Here is a 25,888-nt window from a genome sequence, read left to right as displayed (position 1 = left end):
TGCTACTAGTAAATGATTAAAGATGCATTATGGAAATCAGTGCTTCTTGCTCCATTTCAGAAAAGAGACAATAATAGAAAACTGAAGTTTGCTGAAATGGCTGAGAAAACTCTACCATGAGTATTATTAGACAATACATAAAAATAATATAAATACACATTTTTACTTATAATTAACTTTATCAATGCAACCTAAATTGGAAAAAAAGTTTGTCATAATTAACAATTAAAATTTCAGATATCCTGAATTTTTGTTTAAAGTCTGCATGTAGGTATTTAAGTGGAAACTAGATATTTCCCCTATAACTTTTTGTTTAGGGACAATTGCAAAGGGACAAAATATATGAGCATGCTAATAATATTCTTATTAAGCATCTAGATGCTTCTATGAAAAATGTGTACAGTTTTATATTTATTCTATTCTTTCATATGTTTGCTCTAATTATACTTATATAATATATAGGTCTTATAAAAACATATTTTTATATCTATGATGTCTAATAAATAAAGCTGAATTTTATTTCAGTTTTTCACTTTATTTTACTACATATGGCAAAATAATTAGATCAGCATGTGTTAGAAATTTAAGGCAAACAATAAAACAAATATTCCTAAACCAAGAAATTATTTTACAAATTAATCTATCCTAAAATAGTATGAATTATGTTAATATGCCATTAAAATTTCATGGCCCATGTTTTACATAAGAATTGTGAATTAATGCTGTTTTAAAATAAGGCATATAGAACATTAGCAATAATTCCATAGATTTATTAAGTATACATTAATGAAAAATTGGGATATTATTTTATTTTTCTGCAGAAACAAAGGACTATTTTTTGAAGTTCCATATTGGAATTATATTAAAAGAAAGTGAGACTGACAGAGAGAGAAAGATTTTTAACACTAAGCAATCAGCATATTCACTTACCTTTGACGCAGACACAAGACTGTGTGTTGATATCTATAGTTTCCCAAATTTACACCTATACATGTTAGGCAGACTGAAGGGTCATTTCTCATACTTAAGAATATGCATAGGGAGAGCCTTTAAAATTAGTAATTAATTAATTTATTTTATTGTTGTTCAAATAGAGTTGTTGCCATTCCCCCCCTCCACAACTCCTCACTGCCTCACCCATCCCTGTGTCCCACCCTCCATCATATCCCCTTTGGCTTTCTCCATATGTCTTTGTACATGTTCCTTGACAATGCTTCCCCTATTTTCCCCCATTATCCCACTCCCTCTTCCCTTCTGGTTACTGTCAGTTTGTTCTTTATTACAATGCCTCTGGTTAATTAGGTTCCACTTATCAGTGAGATCATATGGTATTTGTTTCTCACCACCTGGCTTATCTCACTTAGCATAATGTTCTCCATATCCATTCATGCTGTCACAAAAAGTAGGAGCTCCTTCTTTCTTTCTACTGCATAGTATTTCATTGTGTAAATGTATCATAGTTTTTTGATCCATTCATTTACTGATGGGCACTTAGGTTGCTTCCAGCACTTGTCTATTATAAATTGCACTGCTATGAATGTTGGGGTGTATAGGTTCTTGAATTGGTGTCTTAGGATTCTTAGGGTATAATCCCAGCAGTGGAATTGCTGGGTCAAAAGGCAGTTCCATTTTTAGTTTTTTGGAGGAAATTCCATACTGTTTTCTACAGTGGCTGCACCAGTCTCCATTTTCACCAACAGTGCACTAGAGCTCCCCTTTCTCCACAGCCTCACCAGCACTTGTTGTTTGTTCATTTGGTTATGATGGCTATTTGACCAGTGTGAAGTGGTATCTCTTAAGAAAGAAGAACAAAGTAGGAGGGATCACAATACCTGATATCAAACTATATTACAAGGTCATGGTAATCAGAACAGTCTGGTACTGGCATAAGAACAGACTCATAGATCAATGGAACAGAATAGGGGGCCCAGAAATAAACCCAAGTCTCTATGGTCAATTAATATTCAACAAAGGGTCAGAAACATAAAATGGAGTTAAAATAGCCTCTTCAGCAAATGATGTTTGGAGATCTGGACAGATACATAAAAAAAAAATGAAGCTTAACCACCAACTTACACAATACACAAAAATAGACACAAGGTGGATAAAAGACAAATATAAGTTGTAACACCATAAAAGTCCTAGAGGAGAACATAGGCAGGGAAATTTCATATACTCCACACAGCAATATTTTCATTGATATATCCCCTGGATCAAAGGACATAAAGGAAATAATAAACAAATGAGACTTAATTAAAATAAAAGTTTTCTGCACAGTTGAAGAAAACATCAGCAAAATGGAAAGGGAATGAAATATATGGGAAAATATATTTGCAAATGACACCTTGGACAAGGGTTTGAGCTCCAAAATGTATAGAGAACTCACAGGACTCCACTCCAAGAAGACAAACAACCCAATTAAAAATGGGCAAAGAACCTGAACAGACACTTCTCCAAGGACGACAGACAGAGGGCCCAGAGACATGTGAAAGGATGCTGGACATTACTAACCATCAGAGAAATTCAAATCAAAGTACTTTTTTTTTACTTTAAATAAGAGGGGGAACAATGAAAGGAATGGGTTCCACCTCTAGGTGTGACAGAAACAAAAGCAGCACTGTTGCCTGAAGGAAATGAGACCATAATGTGCAGATGGTTTAGTAACGATGTTATGTTTAATTCATCTCTACTTTAAATATACTTGATTGGTAGGTCAAATGGAATTTGTCTTAACAATTCTGGATGAAAAAACCTGTACAGGGGCACATGTGTACCTGTATGTTCAAGATGGCTCCATCAGCCTGAAGGGCAGAGCAGAGCGCCCTGTCCTGTATGCCGATTGTCAGAGCAGAGGAGCCCAATCACAGAATGTTAATTTACTCCACCTTCATTCTTTCAAATATCCAAGAAAACAAACAACAATGGTTTAGATTAAATGATAACCTTACAGAAAAAAACTCTAATACTCCAGTGAAATCTGGGTTCTCAAACTCAATTCTTTCCAGAAAACTGTTTGAGAAACGATTTGTTTGAAAATAGAATCCCCTTGTTTTGCCTCCTTAGAGATGCATGACCTTAGAGATGCATGACCAATCATAGAAGTATCAGCATGAAAGGGCTGCCTGGTAGAGAATCAAGGCTGGTGTTTCGTTCAGCAACCTACACATTTTTCCAAGAACAACTGATCAAGAACTGAATTGTTTGAGAGCCACGGTGTTTGAGAGCTGAGGCTTCACTCTTCTTGTCATATGTTGACCATTTATTTTCTAGAAAGTCAGAGATAAGTACTCTACATACATTATCTCTTTTAATTTTCCTATTATGCTCAAAGTAACTGTGAAATATCTATATGTAACTATTATATAGAATATATAATTAGAATGTTAATAGATATATAATCATAAAATGCATCTGTCCATATTTAAAATATATTTGTGCTTATATTTATGTCTTAAGCTCTACCTGCATAGATTTATATATATATATATATATATATATATATATATATATATATAACTACAGTGAATCTATATGTTTATGATAGAGTAAATTCTATAATAATCATACCCAAGACTATTTAATATTACAATTTGTTTTACTACCATTCTCTTACTTCCTGAGAATAAATATTGATATTTATCCAATAAACCACACAGCAGGTAAATAATTATTTTCAATGTCAAGTACCACCTATTTAGTCATTTCATATATATTTTCAAGGCACACTATAAATGGCACATAGCTTATATGCAAATCCTTTCTATGTTTGTAAAAATAAACAGGTCCCAACAGCTATTTATTGCCCAGCATATATCTACTATACTGAAGGGATTTGTCTTTATTATTTTTTTGACACAAGTAAAGAATAGGAAATGTAACAATCACTAAAGCTCTTGCCTAAAATACTTCAGGGTTTATTCAACAAACCCTCATAAAACTCAACCACTCAGCAGGTAAAACTACTATACATTAACTTAGGAGGAAAAATAAGGCCCCATTTATCTCAGCATGTGAAAGCAATCTTGGGATATTCTTTGCGTTTTAGGGAGTTTCAGTCTGCACTATGCTAATCATTAAGCTATTACAATTTCATATGTTCTTTTGTTATTTTTAAGTATTTGGCTATAGCTACTTGCTGTTGTGTACTCAGTCAGATGAGTGTTTATAATTAGAGGCAATGAATTTCTAAAAGTGAACAGAAACAAATAAGTAGAATATAGTTTTTAAAATACATTTTGGCTAGATTTAGTATTTGTTAAAATAAATTTTAAAATAAGATAAAAGTTGAGTAACTAGTTTTAGCAGTTATTATTCTTGGCTATAAATCAAAAGTCCATGATTTTAGTATGATCATGCTGTTGACCATCCTTATAAAATTGCAGACATATCTCACCAGACTCAAATTTTTTATCTGAATTAAATGTCAATAAGGTAGATTAAATATATTTTCTTGTAAAACAGTGAGACAAAGTGTTGTTCTGTGGTATGATCCTAAATCCCTACATTGAAGCCCTAACCCACCATGTCACTATGTTTGGAGTAAGGAGTAATTAAGGGTAAATGAGGTATCGGGGTGAGACATTGACCCAATAGGATCGGTGTCCTCATAAAGAAGACACAACAGAGAACTCACTGTCCCTCTACAGGCACTCAAACAAAGAAGAGGTCATGGGATGTGCAATCTAAAACACAAAACAAATAAACAAATACAAATAAAACAAAAACAGACTCATAGACACAAGAAACATACTGTTTGTTAACAGAGAGGTGAGGGGTTAGAGGTAGGTAAAATAGGTGAAGAAGATTAACAGGTACAGACTTCCAAGTATAACATAAAGAAGGTATGAGGATGTAATTTGTAACATGGGAAATAAAATAAATAATATTATAATAACATTTAATGGTGACTGATGGTCATTAGACTCACCATGGGAATAATTTTATAATGTATATCAAAATCAAATCACTATGATATGCACCAGAAACTAATAGCATGTTGCATGTTCATTACATACATTAATAATCACTCAATCTGTATCTCAAAGTGAAGGCTAACAAGTGCCAACATCAAATCTATCAATTATAATTCACCTCTTTATCAGAAAGCTCATTCTTGCTTAGAGAAAATTGGAAAACACTATGAAAAGGCCAGCATTTAATTACACAGAAGGGGATGATAGGTAACAATCATGCAAGGACACATAAATGAACACAGAGCTATCTTAACCACTTAACGTCAGTTAATCATGTACCCACTTCTCTAATTCAAAAAACAAAATATCCTAAGGTAGCCCTGTAGAGGCACACTGAGAGGAGAAACATATAGCGGCTTATCTGGAAAACATTTATCTCCATAGTCCATATATGAGTATTTCTCTCTGTAACTGTGGTTAAGGCTTCATTTATATGTAGGTCTCAGTAGTGAAGATTAAGGTAATAGGCTTTATCATCAGTTGTAACTGATGATAAACTGATGATACATTATACATTACGTTATGCTTTGTAACTGCTCTACACCATAACACTTCTAAATGATTGGAGGAAATTTTAAGTTACTTTTTCCCTAGGTTGCAAAATATGAATAAATATAATATCTTGATATAAATTTGTAAGGATTAAGTGATCTTCAATTCAAGCGAGTTCCTTCCCTGCTCTAGTTTTAACTAACCAGTTATTCACAGCTTGAGATGTGATCTTCTCACGTCTTGTGAAATAAATACCATGTGCAAGGTAGAAAAGCAATTTCAGAGGTAATTATAAGAAAACATCACTCTAACGGAGAGCAATGTGGTACACATATTTAATACTCCACTCTGAATAGTAGAAAAAAATAAAACCTTTCTTTATTATAGAAATGTTTGCATCTTATTAACTTTTCTCTTTTAAATATGTCATATAATGCCTTTATATTAGTAGATGACCCTATATAATTTATGATTAAATAAATGTATATATACTCTGAGTATGTGCTAATTTTTATTTTACTGGTGTGTGAATAATAAAAATTTGGAGAACACTAGTTTAGTTGATATAAGCAAAGATGTCCATCATAGAGTAAATGGAAATTTATTGTACAATTATTTTTGTTAATATAAAAGTACGTCACTAATGACTGAGAAAACCAGTTATGAAAAGAAAAAATAAACACACACATACTCCCCAAAATACCCCTGCCTGCATATGACTAAACTGCTGATAAGGGGGACTCAGACTAGATTGTTCCAGGGCTGAGACGAAAAGCACTGCTATAAACAACAGTCAACCAGTTTGCAAAGGGGCATTTTCCCACTTGACCTCTTGCCGCATAAATTAAATATAGCAAAGAGAATGGCCAAACTGCAGCCAAATGTTTACAGAATATCGAATGTCAATGTTGAACACCCCTTCTCACTTTTCATCAAATTGAACACATTATTACACTTTGGTGAATTCACTTTTTGCAAAGACCAATCAGTAATATATTTTTTTGCTTTTCAGGAAAATAGTATTGCATTAAAAACATTATAAAGTAAAAAGAAAAGAAGGAAGGAAAGGCAGACAGAGAGATGGTTTTGCTGATATTAGTGTTCTTAGATTTCTCTCCAGAGACACATTTGGAGCTAATGATTTTCTCTGCTGTGTCTCCTGAGATAGATCAAATCTTCAAATCTCCAAGTCAAAGATGTACCAAAATAGTCAAATAAAATAGAATAAAACAAAACAAATCAGTAAATTTCTTTGGGATTTATGGAAGTTTAATCCCATCATAATGAAACATTATGACTGATCAGGAAAAAACATAGTAGAGGCAGCAATTGTGTTTCCTTGCATTGTTGCTAGTGGTGAAAACAATCTTTACTTTTTATATTTCTAATGTTTAGTGCCCTTAGTCATTAAATAATGGCCAAAAGGACACATTTTTATGTCTTCTGGAATACTTTAGGTACTCAGAAACTTTTCCTTCTATCAATTACAGTTCCAGCAGCCTAGGTAGATGTTTTGTCTTAAGGAATGCTACCCTCCTTTGTTAAGCACCATATTACAGACAAATTATATTATTTCTAGATCTGAAGGCAGATGAAAATAGCACACATTCTAAAAATATTGTACTTATTTATGATGCCGAGTAATTCCTGTTTAGTTCATTATATGTTAGTGATTTTCACTTATGTGTAGTCAGCGCTTAACATATTAGTTTCAGGTATACAATGTAATGATTCAATATTTGTATATATAGTATTGCAAAATGATCACTATAGTAAGTCTAGTTAAATTTAATCACCATACATAGTAATAACAGTTTTCTCTTGTAATAAGAACTTTTAAGATTTATTTTCTTTGCAACTCTCTACTATGTGACACAGAGCTAACTATGGTCACCATGCTGTACATGACATCCCTGACTTATTTTATAACTGGAAGTTTGTGTCCTTTTGCCACCGATCTGTTCCCTATGTTAGAGATTTTAGTACCAGTATATTGCCAAGTGCATTTGAACTCAGATACCACATCCCAGTAGGAAGGAGTGTAAATGCAAAGTACTGTCACTGGGGAAAAGTTCATGGTGATGAAATAGCAGAGCACACATGTTCCCCAGTGCTCATGTCTCCAAGAGGGAGGCTCAGTCCATACGTATCAAACTGCATGCATCATGGAAAGGGCTTCAGAAGGGGGTCACTGCTCCATAAAACTCCTACAATTGTTAGGTAGAAGATCAAAGGTGACTTTGTCATAGATGGATAAACCTTTCTGGTCAAGAAAACACCCTAATTAAACAGAAGAGCTTCGAGAGCGGGTGAAGTTTGATGCTTTTTTCCACTTGATTTAATGAGAATGAGGCTCCAGGGTACATGTCTCCTAAAATAGCCCCTCTCTAATAACTAGAACTATTCTCATAATGCTGCTACCTTAAATTTAAATTCTAGGAATCATAAGTCAAAAGTGACTCTCACTTTCATGTTCTAGCTAGTTATTACCTGCAAAGCCCATTTTAGCAATTTATAGGATAGTCTAAAATTTCCTTAATTAAGAGTAACAAGAAACTTCATAGAAGATCTTATACCCTTGAGTTTACACCAAATTGCATATACCTAGTCTATTGCCAAAAGTAGTCAAAGAAAACATATTACTCTATCATGTAACAATCCATTTCTGGAATTTATAGTTTAAAAATAAATGTTCTTCATTTTATCTATCCAAAGTTTACTTTTATCAGATAGACATAACAAACAATGATATCACCTATGTAAAAGTTAATACATTTGATAATTTATACATTTGTTTTCCAATTTTTCAGTCTAAATCTATATTGTGTGCTGCTACAAATTAAGCACAAGACATAAATCATATAAATAGTTATTTAAAGTTGAAAACTGGCAATGTGAATTGTTTAAAACTTTCATGAAATGCATTGCAATGCATTTCATATTAATTTGCCAATTAGCAAAGCAATGATTTTAAGGTTTGTGAACTCAGCTGGGCTCATTTTCTTGATTAGAATAAATTATTATAAATGTATGTAATTAAATAAGTAATGTTAATCTTTGTGAAATACTTACTGAGATCAAATAACTATTTTTGCACTTTCTAAGTTTTCATATCACTTTTCATTAACTTTCTCATAGCAATTGTATGGAGTGTTGCTAACATTAGAATTCATTAGTGTTGCCAAGTAAAAGCAAATTATTCAACATTTAAGATTAACACTTATACTTCTACAATAAATAAATAAAAAATACTCATGGGCACATAAATAAATGGATACATCAGAAACATGAATAGAGTTTTGTTCATGTCATGTTCTTGAATATATTAAAAACATTAAAATATTAAAATTTTAAAAATTAAGAAAATGCTTATTCTCTTTGTTATCAGAAAAGATTATGTTTCTTAGATTTTAATAAGCAATTACTATAGCAGGTTAAATATGTTGGCTCAAATTTACATCTGCCTGGATCCTAGAATGTGATCTTATTTGGAAGTAGGGTCTTTGCAGATATAGTTAATTAAAGATCTTAAGATGAAATCATTCTGCCCAGAGTGATCCATAAATTTAATGACTGGTGACTTCATGCAAAAGAAATTTTGGAATCAGAAACAGATACAGGGAGAAGGAAGGCATGTGAAGAAGCAAAATCAGAGTGATGCCTCTGCAAGGCAAGAACACCGGGGATTGCCAGCAGCTGCCACTGGAGGCCACTTCACCCTGCACATGCATGAATTTTTAGGACTGTTGCCAATAACCAGTCAAAAGTTTGTTAAAGAATGTGCTTCTATCATAGAACTTCCCCCACTTCACCTTATCCCACATTCCTTATCTGTAGCCAAAGTAAAATTCTTTCAAAACAACCTATATCTTTCTTCTCTAAAACATAACCATACTGTATGAAAGCACTCATTACCAGGATGGTAGACTCAAGGCCTTCCCTACTTAGCTCTGCTGCTGGGGTTCAGACCCTATGACCCCGGACCTGACCTTTTCTGGCTAGTAAATGACTTAATAAACCCTTTCTTTTAAAAGGCTTTCAGCCCTGGCTGTCATGGCTCAGTGGATTGAGTGTGGGCCTGCAAACCAAAGGGTGGTCAGTTCATTTCCCAGTTAGGGCAGATTCCTGGGTTGTAGGCCAGGTCCCCAGAAGGGGATGTGTGAGAGGCAACCACACTTGGTGTTTCTTTCCCTCTTTCTTTCTCCCTTCCTTCCCCTCTCTCTTAAAATAAATAAATAAAATGTTTAAGGAAAATAAATAAAAGACTTTCAGCTCATTGAAGTTTAGAATTTTGTGTAATGAGGCCATGGGATATTTTTAAAAGCTTAATTCATTAGTTGCTGAAATTTCATAGTCTTAGTACAATGATCTTAAAACAGCCACCCCACTCCTATTTTCTACTATTCATTAACAGTAATCCAAATAAGAACATGGTGAAAGAACCAGTGAATGCAGGGGAAAAGATGAGGGTAAAGTCACTCAAAATACAGGCTGTATTTTAGAAAGGTAGAGAGTAACTATATAACTAAAAAATATTTATTTGTGTATGTTGAAAAATGTATCACATATTTTAAACACACCCATGTTTTATGAAGTTCATATATATCTCTTTTTTCTACATCTGATTATTTTTTATTCCTGAATTGGCTCCTTTTTCTTCATATTTCTCTAATGATTCTATTCCAATTAAGCTATATTTCCACAAAAGTCTTAGAAACATTTTGAAGCAGCAAAATGCCCCATTCTCAGTTTGTTTTAATGTGCACATGCAGAAACCTATATACTTATTTATTTATTCCAGATATATATTTATTCCAGGTAAAAAAATATTGTCTTTTAAAGTAAATATCTTATATAGTTGTTAATAGAGTTGAATTATGAACACATTTATTTTCATTTCTAAATAGCAAATTCAAATTCAATATCCCAAATAACACAATTTGTTGTTACTTAAAATATAAATTTTGGACATTATAAATGCAATAATGCAACCTCAATACTCATTTATATGCAAAAAACAATTTTTATGCAAACACCACTCTTTAGGAGAGTAATTTCTTAGGAGTACAGTTTAAAGCAATTTCCAGTTAACCTTTAGTTACAAAAAGTGAAGCAAAATAAACTTACTAAGAAAATGTAGTTGCTATTTGAAGTAGAGAAAGTGCTGCAGGAGAACTTTTAAGACAAAGCAAATTCTGACTGTATTTTTTTGAAAAAGGACAGCATCAAAAGGAAACTCAATTTTGATTTATTTAACAATAAGTATTTATTTTTGTGAAGTGATTTCCTTTTATCCCCAATGATGGAAATATTTGAGAACCCAATATATAATATACATTAGAGAGTTAATAGCTAGCATTGCCAGGTGAGATTTTATACTGCTTTAAGAATTTTATAACTATCTATGTGAAGAAAAATATTCAGGGGAGAATAAATTTTTGCTGTTCTTAAACAATTTTAAAATAAACTTAATTAGATGTTATTGGTTTCCACCTCCACAGTGACTTAAACATCTAATTCGGTGGTGCACTTCATTCTTGATTACCTCTTTAACTGTTACCAGACTGTGAGGTCTGCCATAGGAATTACTTTTCCATTTTCCATTTACAGTGACCCAAAGATTTAGAGTATAATCAGTGCCATTTTACCTGTGAAGAAATTGAAACACCAAAATTTTAGTAACTTTCCCAAATAAATACAGCTTGTTAAATAACAAAGTCGATATTCAAATTAAGCATCAAGCATGCTGCCTCTAGTAAGGTCAGGAATTACATGTGTTTTGCCCTTTGTCTAGGAGTGTCTAACATACTAGCTGTTGAATGTTGGATCACTCTTTAAACTAATTCAAAATAGAGTTCAGATAAAAATAGTCATCAGCTCTTTTATCCTACTCCTAGGATAAAGTACAATATCTTACTGTTAAAATCAGTTTTGATATTATTTTTCATAATTTCTTTTTTTTAAGATTTTATTTATTTATTTTTTAGAGAGGGAAGGGAGAAAGAGAGAGAGAAACATCAATGTGCGGTTGCTGGGGGTCATGGCCTGAAACCCAGGCATGTGCCCTGACTGGGAATCGATGATATTATTTTTTTAATCAGAATTCTTTACTGAAACTTAAGTTATGATGTAGCTTTTAAGTATATAAGGTATCTCAATCGTTTTCTGATTGAGTTTAAATTCCAAACTTGTACCATGAAAGGGGAAAAGAAAAGATGTACAAAAGAATTCCAGGCTCAGTCTCACTTTTAAAGTATCTGTGCACGTCCAGGTATGGACACAAACATGTGTGACGGAAAAGGATGTGTTACAAGGCCACTGAGTCTTTAAAAGGAAAAGTGAGGGTTTTTTGCTTGGTTTGGTTTAGTTTGTTTTTTTATGAATTTTTTTGTTTTGATTTGATTTTTTAAGCTGAAAGATGGATAGAACTCAGAAAAAAACTAGAGTCTTTAGATTGGGTTGTTCTGTTTAACTTACTGTAACAAGGTGGCTATTTCCTTTTGCCCTTTCAGTATTTGCAGCTGCAATGATTATAGGCACAATGGCCTAATCCAGAACACTTGTTAAACTTCAAGAAGTTCTTCCTAAATCACTATGACCTAGAAGTGAGATTTTAGGCCATCGAGTTTAACACTCTGGGATGACATTCATTCAGAGTCATAGGCGGCTGAAAGAGTTAGAGGTGACTCCCCGATTGCCATGTATTGATGTTTTTTTTCTCTTGGGTCATTGCAAGATTTTCTTGGACCATTGCAACTAAAAAAGAAATATACGAACAGATATTTCTTTAAAAAAACAGAATATTAAGGCAGTAACTGCAAAAGTAAAGTTACAGTTTCAGTTTAGAATTATAATGCACTTTAAAAAACTACATTAATCTTCCCTTTCAACTTAGATATTTTTATCTATGCTATTTAGTTCTTTTCGGCAATAAGAATTATAGAAACTTAATTTCTAGAGCAGTTAATTTAGGGTGGGATATAAAAGTCGAGTCTATCTATAGCAGCTTTCTACAATATCAATGATAAGGTTTTTCTCTTAGTTCCAGTAGTTAACTAGGCCATAGCTTATATGAGTTATGTTAGAAAAGGTTCCCATTTCCCTCAAATTATTTCCCCAAGTGTTTTTTTGTATTTCTGAAATCCATAAAGAGGATGTATTTAAATTTAGAGTTAACACAGCTATCTAATGGTTAATCATTAAATGTTAAGTGAATAAATCAGGGAAATATTATATGAAGCAATACGTTAGTATATTATTGGTTATGAACTCCAAATTAAAACAGTATTAGCCATTGTTGGTGTGGCTCAGTGAATTGAGTGCCAGTCTTCAAACAAAAGGGTCACTGTTTCGATTCCCAGTCAGGGCACATGCCTGGGTTGTGGGCCAGGTCCCCAGTAGGGGGCGCATGATAGGCAATCACACATTGATGTTTCTCTCCCTTGCTTTCTCCCTTCATCCCCTCTCTGTAATAAATAAATAAATAAAATTTAAAAAAAAGTAGTTTATTAAAAAAGATGCTATTGGATAACTCAGAGAAAAAATTATATACTAGAATATCATGATTTTCTGGGAAAATGCAAACAGATTAAATGAACTAAAACACTAGAGTAACAGAAGGTACAGAAGGTCTTTCAAGCCTGAAGTGTGAGCAAAAAAAGTTGATATTTTTAAAATAAAGTAAGAAGTTTAAAAACCAATAGATTAATGCTGAGATAATTTTTGGTACTCTACAATTTTAACATAAGCTAATATGTACCACTCACAAGTGTTTGAGCACCAAGGTCGATTAAGAAAACAATCCCCAAAGTCCCAACTCAGTGATAAATTTAAATAGAATTTATAGTAGAAAAGTAATTCCATGATTTTCCCAAAATGGAGAATTCTGTGAGTACCGCTGCAGTCTACATCTTTGCATCTATCCTCTCTGAACAAAATCTGCTCTGGAGGGTGTCTTCCTGAGAATCCCTGAGGTGAGTGACTTGTCTAAGTCCAGAGTTCAAGGACATGTTATATACCGGTGAAAAACTGTCTCTAAAGTCACCCATAGAATATTCTGGACATAATCTACTGGTCTTAGCACTCTACAGCTTTGCAAATTGCAATAAATTAAATTAATAAAATCACTCTGTAGCTATCGATTAATCATATCATCTATCTATATCAGGATAAGTAATAGATATCTATGTATCTACTAGTAGGCAACAAATGAGCCATAAACACACAAGCTAAAAACAACAAATATTTATTATATGTCTGTGAGTAAGAAATTCTCATGGCATGGATTAACTGAGTGCTTCTGGTTCAAAAGCCAAGCTGTCAGTTAGGGTGTAGTCTTATCTGAAAGCTTCGTCTCAGAGAATCCACTTCCAGGCTCACTTACATGTCAGTTGGCAGACCTGAGGCCCTCTCTGGCTACTGTCTGTAGACTCATTTCTTTGCCATATGGCTTCTCCATATTGCTTCACATAACATTGCAGTTTGCTTATCCAAGAAGGAGGAATTCAAGAGACAGAAAAAGAAATCTCTTTAGGTTATATATTCATTACATGAGCTTTTATGTTTTAAAGATTTAAAGAGATGAAAAACAAAGGTGGATTTTTAAAAACACTGCTCTTGGGGTCTACAGACATTTTCACCTTGATTTCCTTCTCAATTCTAAGCTTCCTTGGAAAATTTGCACGTGTAAAGAGCTCAACATACTGCAATCAAAGCATTTTGTCATGGCTTTCAGAAAGAAATTACCTCTAAATTATGCAAATTGCCTTAATCAACTGGATAAATATGAGTGTGAACAAACCACAAAGTGTTTTTGGAAATTCATTGATATGCATGCTATCATATTCATCAGTCCTATTGTTAGTGAAAGGCCTGTGAGAACCCCAGGAAAACACAGGTTTCCCATTTCAGTTCCTGCTCTCTGATATTTATCTATGCTTCATTGTTTTTGTTATTGTTATTGTCAGTCCATTTGACAACAATGTACAGAAAGTCATGAAAAAATAAGTGGGTGGAATGTTGTTTGCTGACTGATTATAAAAGCAGTTTGATAATTTTAATAGTTTTTTGGTTTTTCAACAAAGAAATTGACATAACTTTCTGGGAATTTTTTGTATTAAAGCAGAAACACACATACACAAACATTTTTAAAAAGGGAGCACATTCTAAACCAGCTATCTAAATATTATTAAAATTACTTTTGAAATCATGGAAAACATACTGACTAAAGACATAAATAAGAGAAGAATTCTTTAGTCTATGATTATACAAAAACAATCATTAGAACTAGAAAAATAATTTATGCCTCATTTAGTTTTGCTCATTGTTACCGCCAATTGAATGAAACTTGAACTCTTCAGATAAAGACTGCAGACATGTTGTTCATGTGACATCTTCCTCCCATCTCACAGACACTATGTTATCCAAAAACATTCCCTGAAGTAATGGTTACAGCTAACCTTGAATTTTAAATGCTCCCTTTCATGCATTTTTTATGAGAAAAATTTTAATTTTTGAATTTCATATGTTGATCTTTTTTTAAGATTTTTACCTTAATGTTATCTTTATACAAAAATATTATTCATTTTATACAAAAATATCCCAGAATTTTCAGATAATATATGAATATTTTCTTGCAAAGTTAAAAAATTCCAAATATTTACTCATTTTTTATGGTGATGATTTCATGATTTGTCTTTTTCCCTATAGTTTCTAATTATCCCAGAGCACATCATTAGGTTTAACACATTTGGAATTTCCATAGGGACACATATTGCAACAGGACTCAATATGGACTTTGAAGTTTAACCCATTTCCATTTGCCCCCGAGGGTACTAGAGGGCAGCACTGCTGGCTGCACAGAACTCCCGGATTACAGTCCTAACTTCCCCCATGAATGTCTCGCTTTTATTATTTTCTTCACATCACTCTAGTATATGACAGTCTTGAGAAAAAACTGACATTCTGTTTATAGCATTCTGTTTTTAGGAGTAGCAGCAATCTGCTCTCTCTTTTAAAAAAAATGGGAAATGGGTTAAAAGGTTGCATACATTTTGGCCCTGAAAGAGAATTCTAATTGCATATACAATTCTAAGAGCTGTAGTTTGATATAGTGTTAGCATACCAATAATATTCTTACATGTTGCAGTAATGAGGGAAAAGGAGGAATATAGGTCAAGAGGCAGAACTCGGAATTGAGGAGAAGAATGGGGGTGAGGAGGATTCATTAATTAATCTCAGGTTACTATGTGGCTGACCTAATCATGTTACTTTTCCTGGGGTCATGTAGAGCATACATAACAAAATCCTTCCTTTGGGCAAAAGCTTTAATATATATATATATATTTTTTTTTTTTTTATCAAATAACCATGATGTGCTACTATTGCAACTTACGTATTACACAGACTGACAGTAAATTCTAAGATAAGGGCCTTGTTCAGCAAATTTTTCCCAGACCTCAGCACTGTATAAATTACCTGAGCTGCTGAAAATTATTAGTGTTGGGTCTACTTCTTGGAAGTTTGTTCTTTATATAGTTTTTGGTAAGGTATTAGAGGTAGAAATAGTCTTTTATTTCTTCGTTTCAGATTTGAGTATTTCATGACCAATATAGTAAAGCAAATAATAAAGTAGATGAATTTTTGTATTAACTTTTATACTGTAAAATATAACCCTACACATAAATATTTTTCTCTCTGAATATTTTTCAGGCATTGCCATGATTTAGAAAGAGAAGAAATAGCAATGTAAGATGAAAAGAGCAGCAAACTTATAACGCAGAATTTATGAAATACTATGTATTTCATTTCAGTTGGTTCATGCATAGAACATATTTTCTGTTAAAGATCAATTTGGATTTTGAATAATTTAAAAATTGAATCTGAAGAGACTTGATAAAAACACTGTTATTGACTTACTCATTCAGCAATTTCCAATTACCTAACAACATTTAGCAAGTGCTTCCTATTTTTATGGGTTGTCTAAAGCTAACTAGAGCAGGGATTTTCAACCCTTTTCATCTCATGGCACACATAAACTGATGATTAAATTCTGTGGCACACCTAAAAATGTTGTATTTTTTGCCAATCTTACAAAAAAAAGTGTAATTTTGATTCACTCACATCAGATGGCTACTGTGTTGGCAGTTGTCATTTTTTTTTTATTTCACAATCTAAGGGAAAAGAGGTCAGTGCCCCTGAACAAATAGTGAGGTAGTGCATGTTTTAAAAATTCCCATGGCACACTAGTGCATCACGGCATACTGGTTGAAAAATCACTGGCCTAGAGAAATAAGAGTGTGTTTATAGGCTTGTAAGATAAAGAGCCAATCAAGATTGTTTTGACTTAAGAAAACTCCCAAATTTGTAGACAAAGCACATGAGACCTTGAGCAACTAGGGCTGTCCTCTCTAATGCTAGATTGTTTTGGTATTCTTTGAAAGCACTGAAGTGGAGCCTAGCGTCTCAAGAGTTTCTGCAGTAGTTTTAAGATTCTGGCCTGGGTTTCCACTTAGGGTATTTGACCATATTTACCTGTTTGGCTCAATGCGATCATTGGAAGGGTCATGCCTAATGGTTAGCAACGTGTTTCCCCCACCTTTTTAAGTGTTTCTCCAACCACTCTGTTTAGAAAACACAAATGAAGCAACCCGACATTCAGATTCTAAAGCAGTGTCCTGTTAGTACTGGTACAGATAGGCCTGGCCAGACTTTGTGGCCAAAGGAGGAAATCCTGAAATGCCAGAGGCAGCACAAGTGAACCTGCATTTCCCCAGTAACAAAGGTTGCATGGCGCTGGTGATAGCAGCTTCCTCACCTACAGGTGAAGATGTGGTGGGTGGGTGGGGGTTTGCAGGGAGCATGCGTGAGGCTCGCAACAGTAGTTGGCAAAGAGCAGTTGAAAAAGCCCTCCTACCCACTTCTGTTACCTGATTGGAGGTGGGACTAGAGGATGCAGCCCTTAGAGGTCAAGATGCAGCACAGGGAAGTACTGTCCTGTCAGTCTAGCCTGGATAAAGGATGAGATTACTAGGGGCAGGGTGTGGGGGGCAGATCTTCTTGGAGTGCATGGAAGTTTGGGCCAGGGAATTTAAATGGAGGGAAGGAATAAACACTGGCTCTTCCTCTTGAACCCACGGCATAGACGTGTGGGGTAGGTCCTATGGGATCTTTTTGGTCCTGGAAGCCATGTGGTGAATGGCAGCTCTAACAACAGCTGCTAACTCCCAGAAGGAGCCTAAAGCTGGACTGTAACTATGAACAAGCTAAGCCACCTGGATAATGGTGGTGCAGCCACCTGTGTTTCCTGAAGGAAGGCATTTTTAAATGGGAGAAAGAGCTCTGGGCACAGCCTCAGACTAGTCTGGCAGAGGGTGGCCGGGTGTTCTGGAGGGGATGGGCTTTGAAACAGGAGCCTGCCATCCTCCCAGGTTGTGCAACTTTTGAATAACAGACCTCTTTTTTTTTTTTTACCTAACTTCTGCTTCCGGAATTTGCCTGTGGGTGATGACAGACAGCTGAACCTTACTTCTATTCTGCAACAGTAGGGAGGTGACAGATCAAATAGGAGGTAATGGCTTCCTGCTAGGATCAAAGAGTATGCCCCTCACATTGTGGAGATCATCTCTGAGTGTGCCAGTCCATGGCTGACTGGAATTGTGAATGACAGTTCTCAGTTCAAGTTCATCTTGAGCTATCAATTTCAGCAGCTAATTTGAGGAGAAATGCAAGTTGAATGGAGTCTCATAGCATCATTTGAACAAAAAGGATGAGATTGTGGCTCCATCATTTTATGGCCTTTCTACATTTATTATCTAAAACTGGTCTGCATTCAGCCGTCGCTGGTAGCAAGAAGAAGTTGCTGTAGCAGAACCAAGTGTTCACTTTTGACTACTATTTTTACATATAAACCTAACTCATTTTAAGCAAGGGACTACTTGTAATTATCACGTTATATTGTTTTACTAAAACTAAAGACTGAAGACTAATGATAATTATTTTTCAGATCTATTTCTTAACTAAATAAGATATGCAAAACTAAATACGCTTAAGTTTATCTTGATTACATTTGCCTGAAGTTTGTATAGTTTTGTTTTGTTGCAGTATTATTAACCTGCCACATTTTCTTCTGTAAGTGAAATTACTTTCTTATACAGTTGTTGATAATGTTAAGTGAGATAATGTACATAAAAAGTCTAGCACAATGACTTAGCACAATGGGCATATAGTAGATGTTCATGACTCATTCTGAGTCATATCATTTATGACTCATCATAAATGATAACCAAAAGAGATCATTTAAGGCATCTTTCTAAACACATAATACATTGATATTAATTTTAATATATGTGTTCATTAAAAGCCCACATCCTTTAACTCTCTAAAAATTCCCACTGCATTTTAAAGAAAGTTTACAGCTTTTGCCATAGAAAGTTGGCAATCTGAGAATACATTTGCACTAATGCAGTGCCTGATTGTCTGTGGCCTGTGTCGGGAAAGGCAGAGTGGGGAACAGTTTCACTTTTCTAAACCTCAGAAAGCCCTGAACGGCCAGTCAAAAGGCAAAGTGGAACAATGGTGTACATGTAGCCTAACAGAGCACTTTGCCTTACACTTAAAGTGTTTAACTATAAATCCTTTCCCATCCATACAACAAGGAGCCTGTGTAGCTCCCTGTAGTTCAGAAAAAGGATACTAAATAACTCTCTTCATTTTTACAAACTACAGGTTCTGTCTGGTAGGATTTGCAGCCAGAAGATACTCATGTTAGATGAACCTTGTCAGAGTTGCTTGTTGTTTTTTTTTTCTTTGAGACTTTCTCACAAATTTGCCTGAATGATTTCTCTCTTGTTGATGCCATTGACTTTAGGAGAAAACCGCTTTATATATAATGAAACTTTATTCTGCACACTATAAATAGTTTATGTTTATATTTAGATGGAATACAAATATTTAAATGGCATGTAAAATTTCATTCCTAGAGCAAAGATTTATAAAAACTTCAACCTTGGCCAGAAACAGAACCAGCATCGAAGCCCATGGGCATTATAGTTATTTGTTGTACATTAGGAGCCAATTCTCAAACAATAACACAAAACATGATTTCTGAGGGAGCAGAGTTTACATTGAGGGAGAAAAATTATTAATTTTCTCTTAGAAAAACAAGAAAATGAGAAGGACTTGACCTCTGAAAGAAAGATACATCTGTTTCGCTTTCCCTGCATCCTAACTTTGGTTTCTATCCATATGTAGTGAAACACCAGAAAAATAAAGATGAATAGATTTAGGACCATAGAGCTATTAGCAGCAATAATGTTAAACTAATATCTTCCCTTTAATTGTGTACTTCATGGAAAATGTTATTTTTTCAAGGAAAAACTGGAGATCCAATAAAAAATATTTATTTATTTGTCAAGGATGTTGGGCACTCCTACCAACAGTCAGTGTTGGTCACGTAGCCAGAGACCAGTTAGTCACACAGCACTTAGTCTGAGGTTTTAACTCTTATTTTCAGAGTTATTTTCATGTTTCTGATTGTATGCCCTTTTCTCTTTCTCAGGTTATATTTGCACTTAATTTTAAGGAAGCATTTCCTTTTACTTTCTGGAAAAAAAGAGTACAGATTTCTTACCATTTCTACCTTAAAAGTTTGATGGAATTCACCAATGTAAACATGTGGACCTGGTGCTTCCTCTTTTCCAATACAAAACTCATACAAAATGCAAAATATAAAATGAGTGTTTGTCAAAACTCATAGAACTTTACAAAAATTGAACCTTAAAGTTTACAACTTAAAAAAATATTTTGGGTATCTGGGGGTCCCAAGAAAAAGTACAGATTGTGATAAGAATTCTAATTTATTAACTATGTATGAAATGATCTCTTTGAAGGTGAGGAGGGGAATGTGCTGACCTCTGGGAATGAATGGAGCCTGGAGTCAGTAAGAGTCCAGGCGAAAGGAGCTGTGCATGAATAGTGTATGCTAGTTGATAAAGTTTTCCCACAAGTTTTGTGCCAGCAATTCTGGTACTACTGTACATGTATACTGGGGTTGAGTAATTGACTAAATGGATGGTGTATCACTTTCTCATTGTTTCTCACTGATGGAGTGGAAATTTACAGATCAGCAAGGGGAGAGGCTAGAATGATCCATGGGGTAATAGCTCAGAGTTGGAGACATCCATAAGAGTGCATGTTCAACTTAATATCCTCAAAGATGGCTATATACACAAATAGTTGTAGATATGTGTATGTACATAGATTAGTATATACATGTATATTTATTTTTTCTGTCAGGTGAGAGTTCTTAATATGATATACCACTACCAAGTACACCTATCACCTGAATATTTGTTTCTATTACCAATCTCAAATTAGAGGGACCAGGGGTCCCGTGAGACATGGATGATTATAGGAGCATGGCAGATGATATATGTAAAATGAGCCTAGGGCATTGTTGAATGCCAGTGAGTAAGGAAGTGCTAAAAACAAAACAAAACAGAACGGACATTGCTGTGGTGTGTCAGAGGAGCACAGGAGCTAACTGAAACAGTTTCCAAGGACCCAAGCTGCAACCATTTGAGCAAACAAAATAAATGAAATGGCATTGGATTTTAATTCAAATTATAAAATAACTATTCACAAATACATGTTTGTATAATTAAATGATTGGATAAATTAATAAATGGTATAAAAGGGTCTCATTTCCCATGCATAAAAATTTCAAATAAATTCTATGGACACTTAATGCTAAAGAAGGGCATAACTCCCCACATCTTAATTGTGGGATGTACATACTCTCTTCTAAAGAGAATAGTATGGAATGAGAAAAAGCATGACAAACTCTATAGTAGAGAAACCTGGCAAACAATATTTAAAACAGACATTCAAGACCAATATTAGCTCATAAATCATGTTAATAATATGCATCCTGGATATGATGTGATGAAAATGGCATTTTAATTCTGTGATTTTCCTCTCTAAGCCATATCCCAATCTGTCTATAAGAAAAGCATTATATAACTCCAATAAGAAGTTCTACAGTATGCCTGACCAGTACACCTCAAAACTGTCAAAGTCATCATAAACAAGAAAAGTCTGAGAAAATATAAACAGTCATGCAGAACCTAAAGAGACACGATCACCGACTATAACATCATATCCTAAGTGAGTTCCTTAGAGCAGAAAAGGATAGCACTTAAGTGATATGATAAGGACTTTAGGTAATAATCAATATTGCTTCATTAATTGTAGCAAATGTACCATGCTAATATGAGATGTTAATAGGGAAAACTAATTGCAGAGGCATACCTGGGAATTGTCTACACTACCTACTCAAGTTTTCTTGTAATAAAAAATCCCACGGATTTGCTTCATGTTCATACGCGCAGACCCAGGGAAATGTCCCAGGGCTGAATCTACCTCCATAAGTGGAGAGCAGGGAGAGACCAAAGAAAGAAGCTGGCCATTCCAGTCGGCTAATTAATAAAGTTCATGAAGGAAAACTTGCATATGAGATGTGGATGTGTCTTGGGCAGCTGCAAGATGAAGTGCATATTCTCCATGTCATTTAGCAGGTGACAAAGAGTTATACAGAATGGGGGAAAAAGGGAAAGTCAGGGGTACTGGTAGGTAAATATTATCAGATGCATAAAGTACATGCTTCATGAGGTCAAGACAACAACCTGTTCCAGGAGCTGCACATAGCAGGAGACAGGGGAGAGGTGCTAATGTATGTCAGAATGAATATCAGTTATGATCAGTCTCTCTAAGGGGGTTTTGTGGTAGGAGATCTCCATTCCAGCCTCGCCCAGCTTGCTGGCCAAACAGCCATCACATCATGGAATAGTTTCTTCTCCACACTGGTTATTTTTAAGTTAAGTTGAATCAACACAACATAAAACAGTGAATTCAAAACTGATATATGTGTTTAGTATTATGAAGACTTTTTCTTAAAATATTGAGACATTTATCAAGGTAGATCTTTTTTTATTATTTGATGATTACTATCAATATGAGCCATGAACATGTATTTCACTTGCTCTATCCAAGAACCTCTTCCCCTCAAGCCTGCACCATTACTATACTAAAACCTTAATCAGTGCCTCAGATAAGCTTAGCATTTAGGACTGCTTTTGCAAATTAATTACATATAAATTAACAGTATAATTTATTTTATATTTTGTTAAAATGAGTGGCTACCTATAATAAAAATATGATGCTGAAAGAATAAGAAAAAATGAGACTTTAAAATAGCCAAAGAGAAATCTAACTCCCTTCACAAATACACAACTGTATTTCTCAAAGGTATAAATATGGCATTCCTTTGCTGCTGTTGTTTCACTTACATGAAAATCCATACAATACATTTTTCTTCCAAAAATCAGCATAATAACCTGAATATATTTTTGTGAGTAATCATGCCACTTTTCAGGAGTCATTAGCACTCTGCGATTGTTAGACTAGTTTTCATAGAGATTAACAGAAGCTAAATTTTAGTTCTTAAGGCACAGCAATACGTTTCAGTGTGCATATTTTACTAAACACAAGATACTACAAAAGCACAACTTTTAATTAATGAAATTTATCATTATTGCATTAGTTTTCCAGGATTGCCATAACAAAATACCTCAGACTAGGTAGCTTATACAACAGTAAATTATTTTTTTTCATGGTTCTGGAGAAATCCAACATCAAGGTTCAGCAGGTTTGGCTTCTCCTAAGGGACTGTTCCTTGGATTGCAGATGACTGGTCTCCAAGTGCAGCCACATCGGGGGTTAGGGATCCAGTATGGATCCCTACTGTGGGGGACACCGGTCCAGACAGCTGTCAATACAGAAATAACAGTTTTATCACTGTGTAATATACACTGACTTTTAATGATTAATTTTTATCAAAGAATTAAACAATGATTCTAATTTCATTTTATTTTTCATTAAGATTTCACTTTTCAATGCATTTCCAGTATTTAATCACTGAATAATTACTTGCGCAGCCACTCAAAGGAGAGTGCTCTTTGTTCATTTAACCTCTTCTTTGTCCATCTAAGGTTTCTCTTTCCTTCTTACTCCAACTATCCCAAATAGTATTGAAATATTAAAATGAACCAGAGATTTGGATTCAAGAACCAAAACAGGTCAGTTAGTCAACTGCTTTCACAGCCACAGACAATGTAAAATAACATTATTGTGGTCATCAGCACCATTATCATAATCATGATCATCTTCAGCACAGCAACCATGGTTTTTGTTTCATATTCCCACAGCTTTAGGCACATATTCTTCCAATGTCTTCACATATGCCAATGATTTCCTAATATTATTTTCAAAATAGATGCTAGAAAATAACGTCTTTCTTCCTATATAGTCCATTGAAAATTATATATATATTTTTTATTTTTTTTATTTTAATCATTGTTCAAATACAGTTTTCTCCTTTTTACTCCCAATCCAGTCCCCCCTCCCACCCTCCCCACTTCCCTCCCATGAAAATTATATTCTTAACATTATTATTCATACTTTAGAAACATCTCTTTCAACTTTAAAACTCATTATTATAAATGTTAGACTATAAATTGTGGCAAAATTTTGAGAAACCTTTGATGAATCTTCATGCTCGCCAACAACAGTGTTAAAATCCAAATGCCCGATGTGATGCTATTAGGAAGAGGGGATCGAGAGGTGCTTAGATCATGAGGGAAAAACCCTCATGAATGAGACTAATACCTTTATAAAGGAGGCCCCAGAAAGATCTCATGCTTCTTGCACAATGCGAGGACTCAGCGATGATGTTGCTGGGTAAGAACCTGGAAGAGGGTTCTCAATGTCATCCTACCATGCTTGCAACTTGATTTTGGGCTTATCAGCTTCCAGAACTGAGAGAAATAAATTTCTGTGACTTATAAGGCACTGAGCCTCAGTCAATTTTTTCATAGTAGCCTGTAGAAACTAAGATGGACCTTATAGTTATTTTTCTTATATAAACACATATGTAATTCAAAATATGCTGTGTATTAAATTAAATCCTCTTAAAATTGACAACTCTCTTTAAACAGTTTGATATTTGATTAGAAGGTAGACTATTATACTTTTATGTCATGTTCATTGATGTTAGTATTTTCTATGAAATCAGCAGAGAATAAATATTGGTCCTACGTTTACATGATTTAATGTTTATTTTGCAAATGCATCTTTTCTTAAATGAATTGCTATTTTTTGAATAACATAGAAATGGTGTTTCAATTTGCTTCTCAAAGTCAAAATAATTCCTGCTCATGTTATTGTTAATTATATCACTCTCTTTCATGTTTTTTCCATTATATTTTTATTTGAAATTTTCTTAGTTCATTACTAAATCCATGTAACAATGAATGAAGATACTCCACTGATATATATATATATATATATGCAAGTTATGATTCTTCAATTTCTGTTATTTTATTAAACTATTCCAAATTTCTTGTGAAAATGATCTTAAAATTTTTTTAACTTAATCAGCATCGTGAATAAGCATTTGGCACCTCATTTGAATTTGAGCTCCTCTTCAAAATTTTTTAAAAGTATAGGTTAGAGTCTTTAAAATATCACTTTATGCATATTGTAAGATTTGGAGAACTTTATAATATGCAAGTTATATCATTACATCTATCCATTAAAATTCAACTTCAAGTGTGTTTAAAATACACCATCACTGAACTGAAAATAACACATAATTATTTTAAAATACCAAAGTCGTCAACAACTTCGGGAGCTGTTCATTTTCTCAACAAGGTTAAAGTGAAGAGCTGCACACAGTACAGATTATGCATAATTATTAAGATTTTAAAAGGTGCATCAGCCCCTTTTCATCACCTTTCAAAACCACTTCGTTGTCACTGAGCTGACAGTGAATAGTGTTCAAAAGCAGGATATAGTCATCCAGAACTTTTTTCACTTGGTTGAATCAAGTTACAGATAGAGAGTTTTCTTGAATGAAACATTTAAAACTACACAAAGAGTTTTCTGTTAGAATAACAGAGCACAATAATCTCCAACTGATCTGTGTTTTGTGTCCAAGCCCTTTTTCTGTTTATTTCATTTGCTGTGTTAATTCATTTTGTATTTTTTCATTATTTTAATTAATTCTTCCTTCTTCAATAAGTCATTGTTGCCATTTTAATCATTTTCCAAAGGTTCATGGAACAACTCAGCACTTACTTGGACTAAATTTTTATTTTCAAAATCATCTCTTTTGGGAAATCTCTTTTCCCAAGTAAAAAGTAAAAAGATAATAATTGCAACAACTATTTTTCAGGCTTTCAAAATTATATCAAATTATCTGTTTTATTTGAGCTTTAAAATGTTCATCTAGTAAATTGTACTTGTCACTATAAAAATAAACTGAAATTGTTTTATAAATAGTAATTTAAATAAAATTTAAAATTGAC

The sequence above is a fragment of the Phyllostomus hastatus genome, unplaced genomic scaffold (genome assembly GCF_019186645.2).
Source record: "Phyllostomus hastatus isolate PE091 unplaced genomic scaffold, TTU_PhHast_1.1 phas_contig_1, whole genome shotgun sequence".
Classification (NCBI taxonomy): domain Eukaryota; kingdom Metazoa; phylum Chordata; class Mammalia; order Chiroptera; family Phyllostomidae; genus Phyllostomus; species Phyllostomus hastatus.
Note: the sequence above shows the minus strand (reverse complement) of the source record.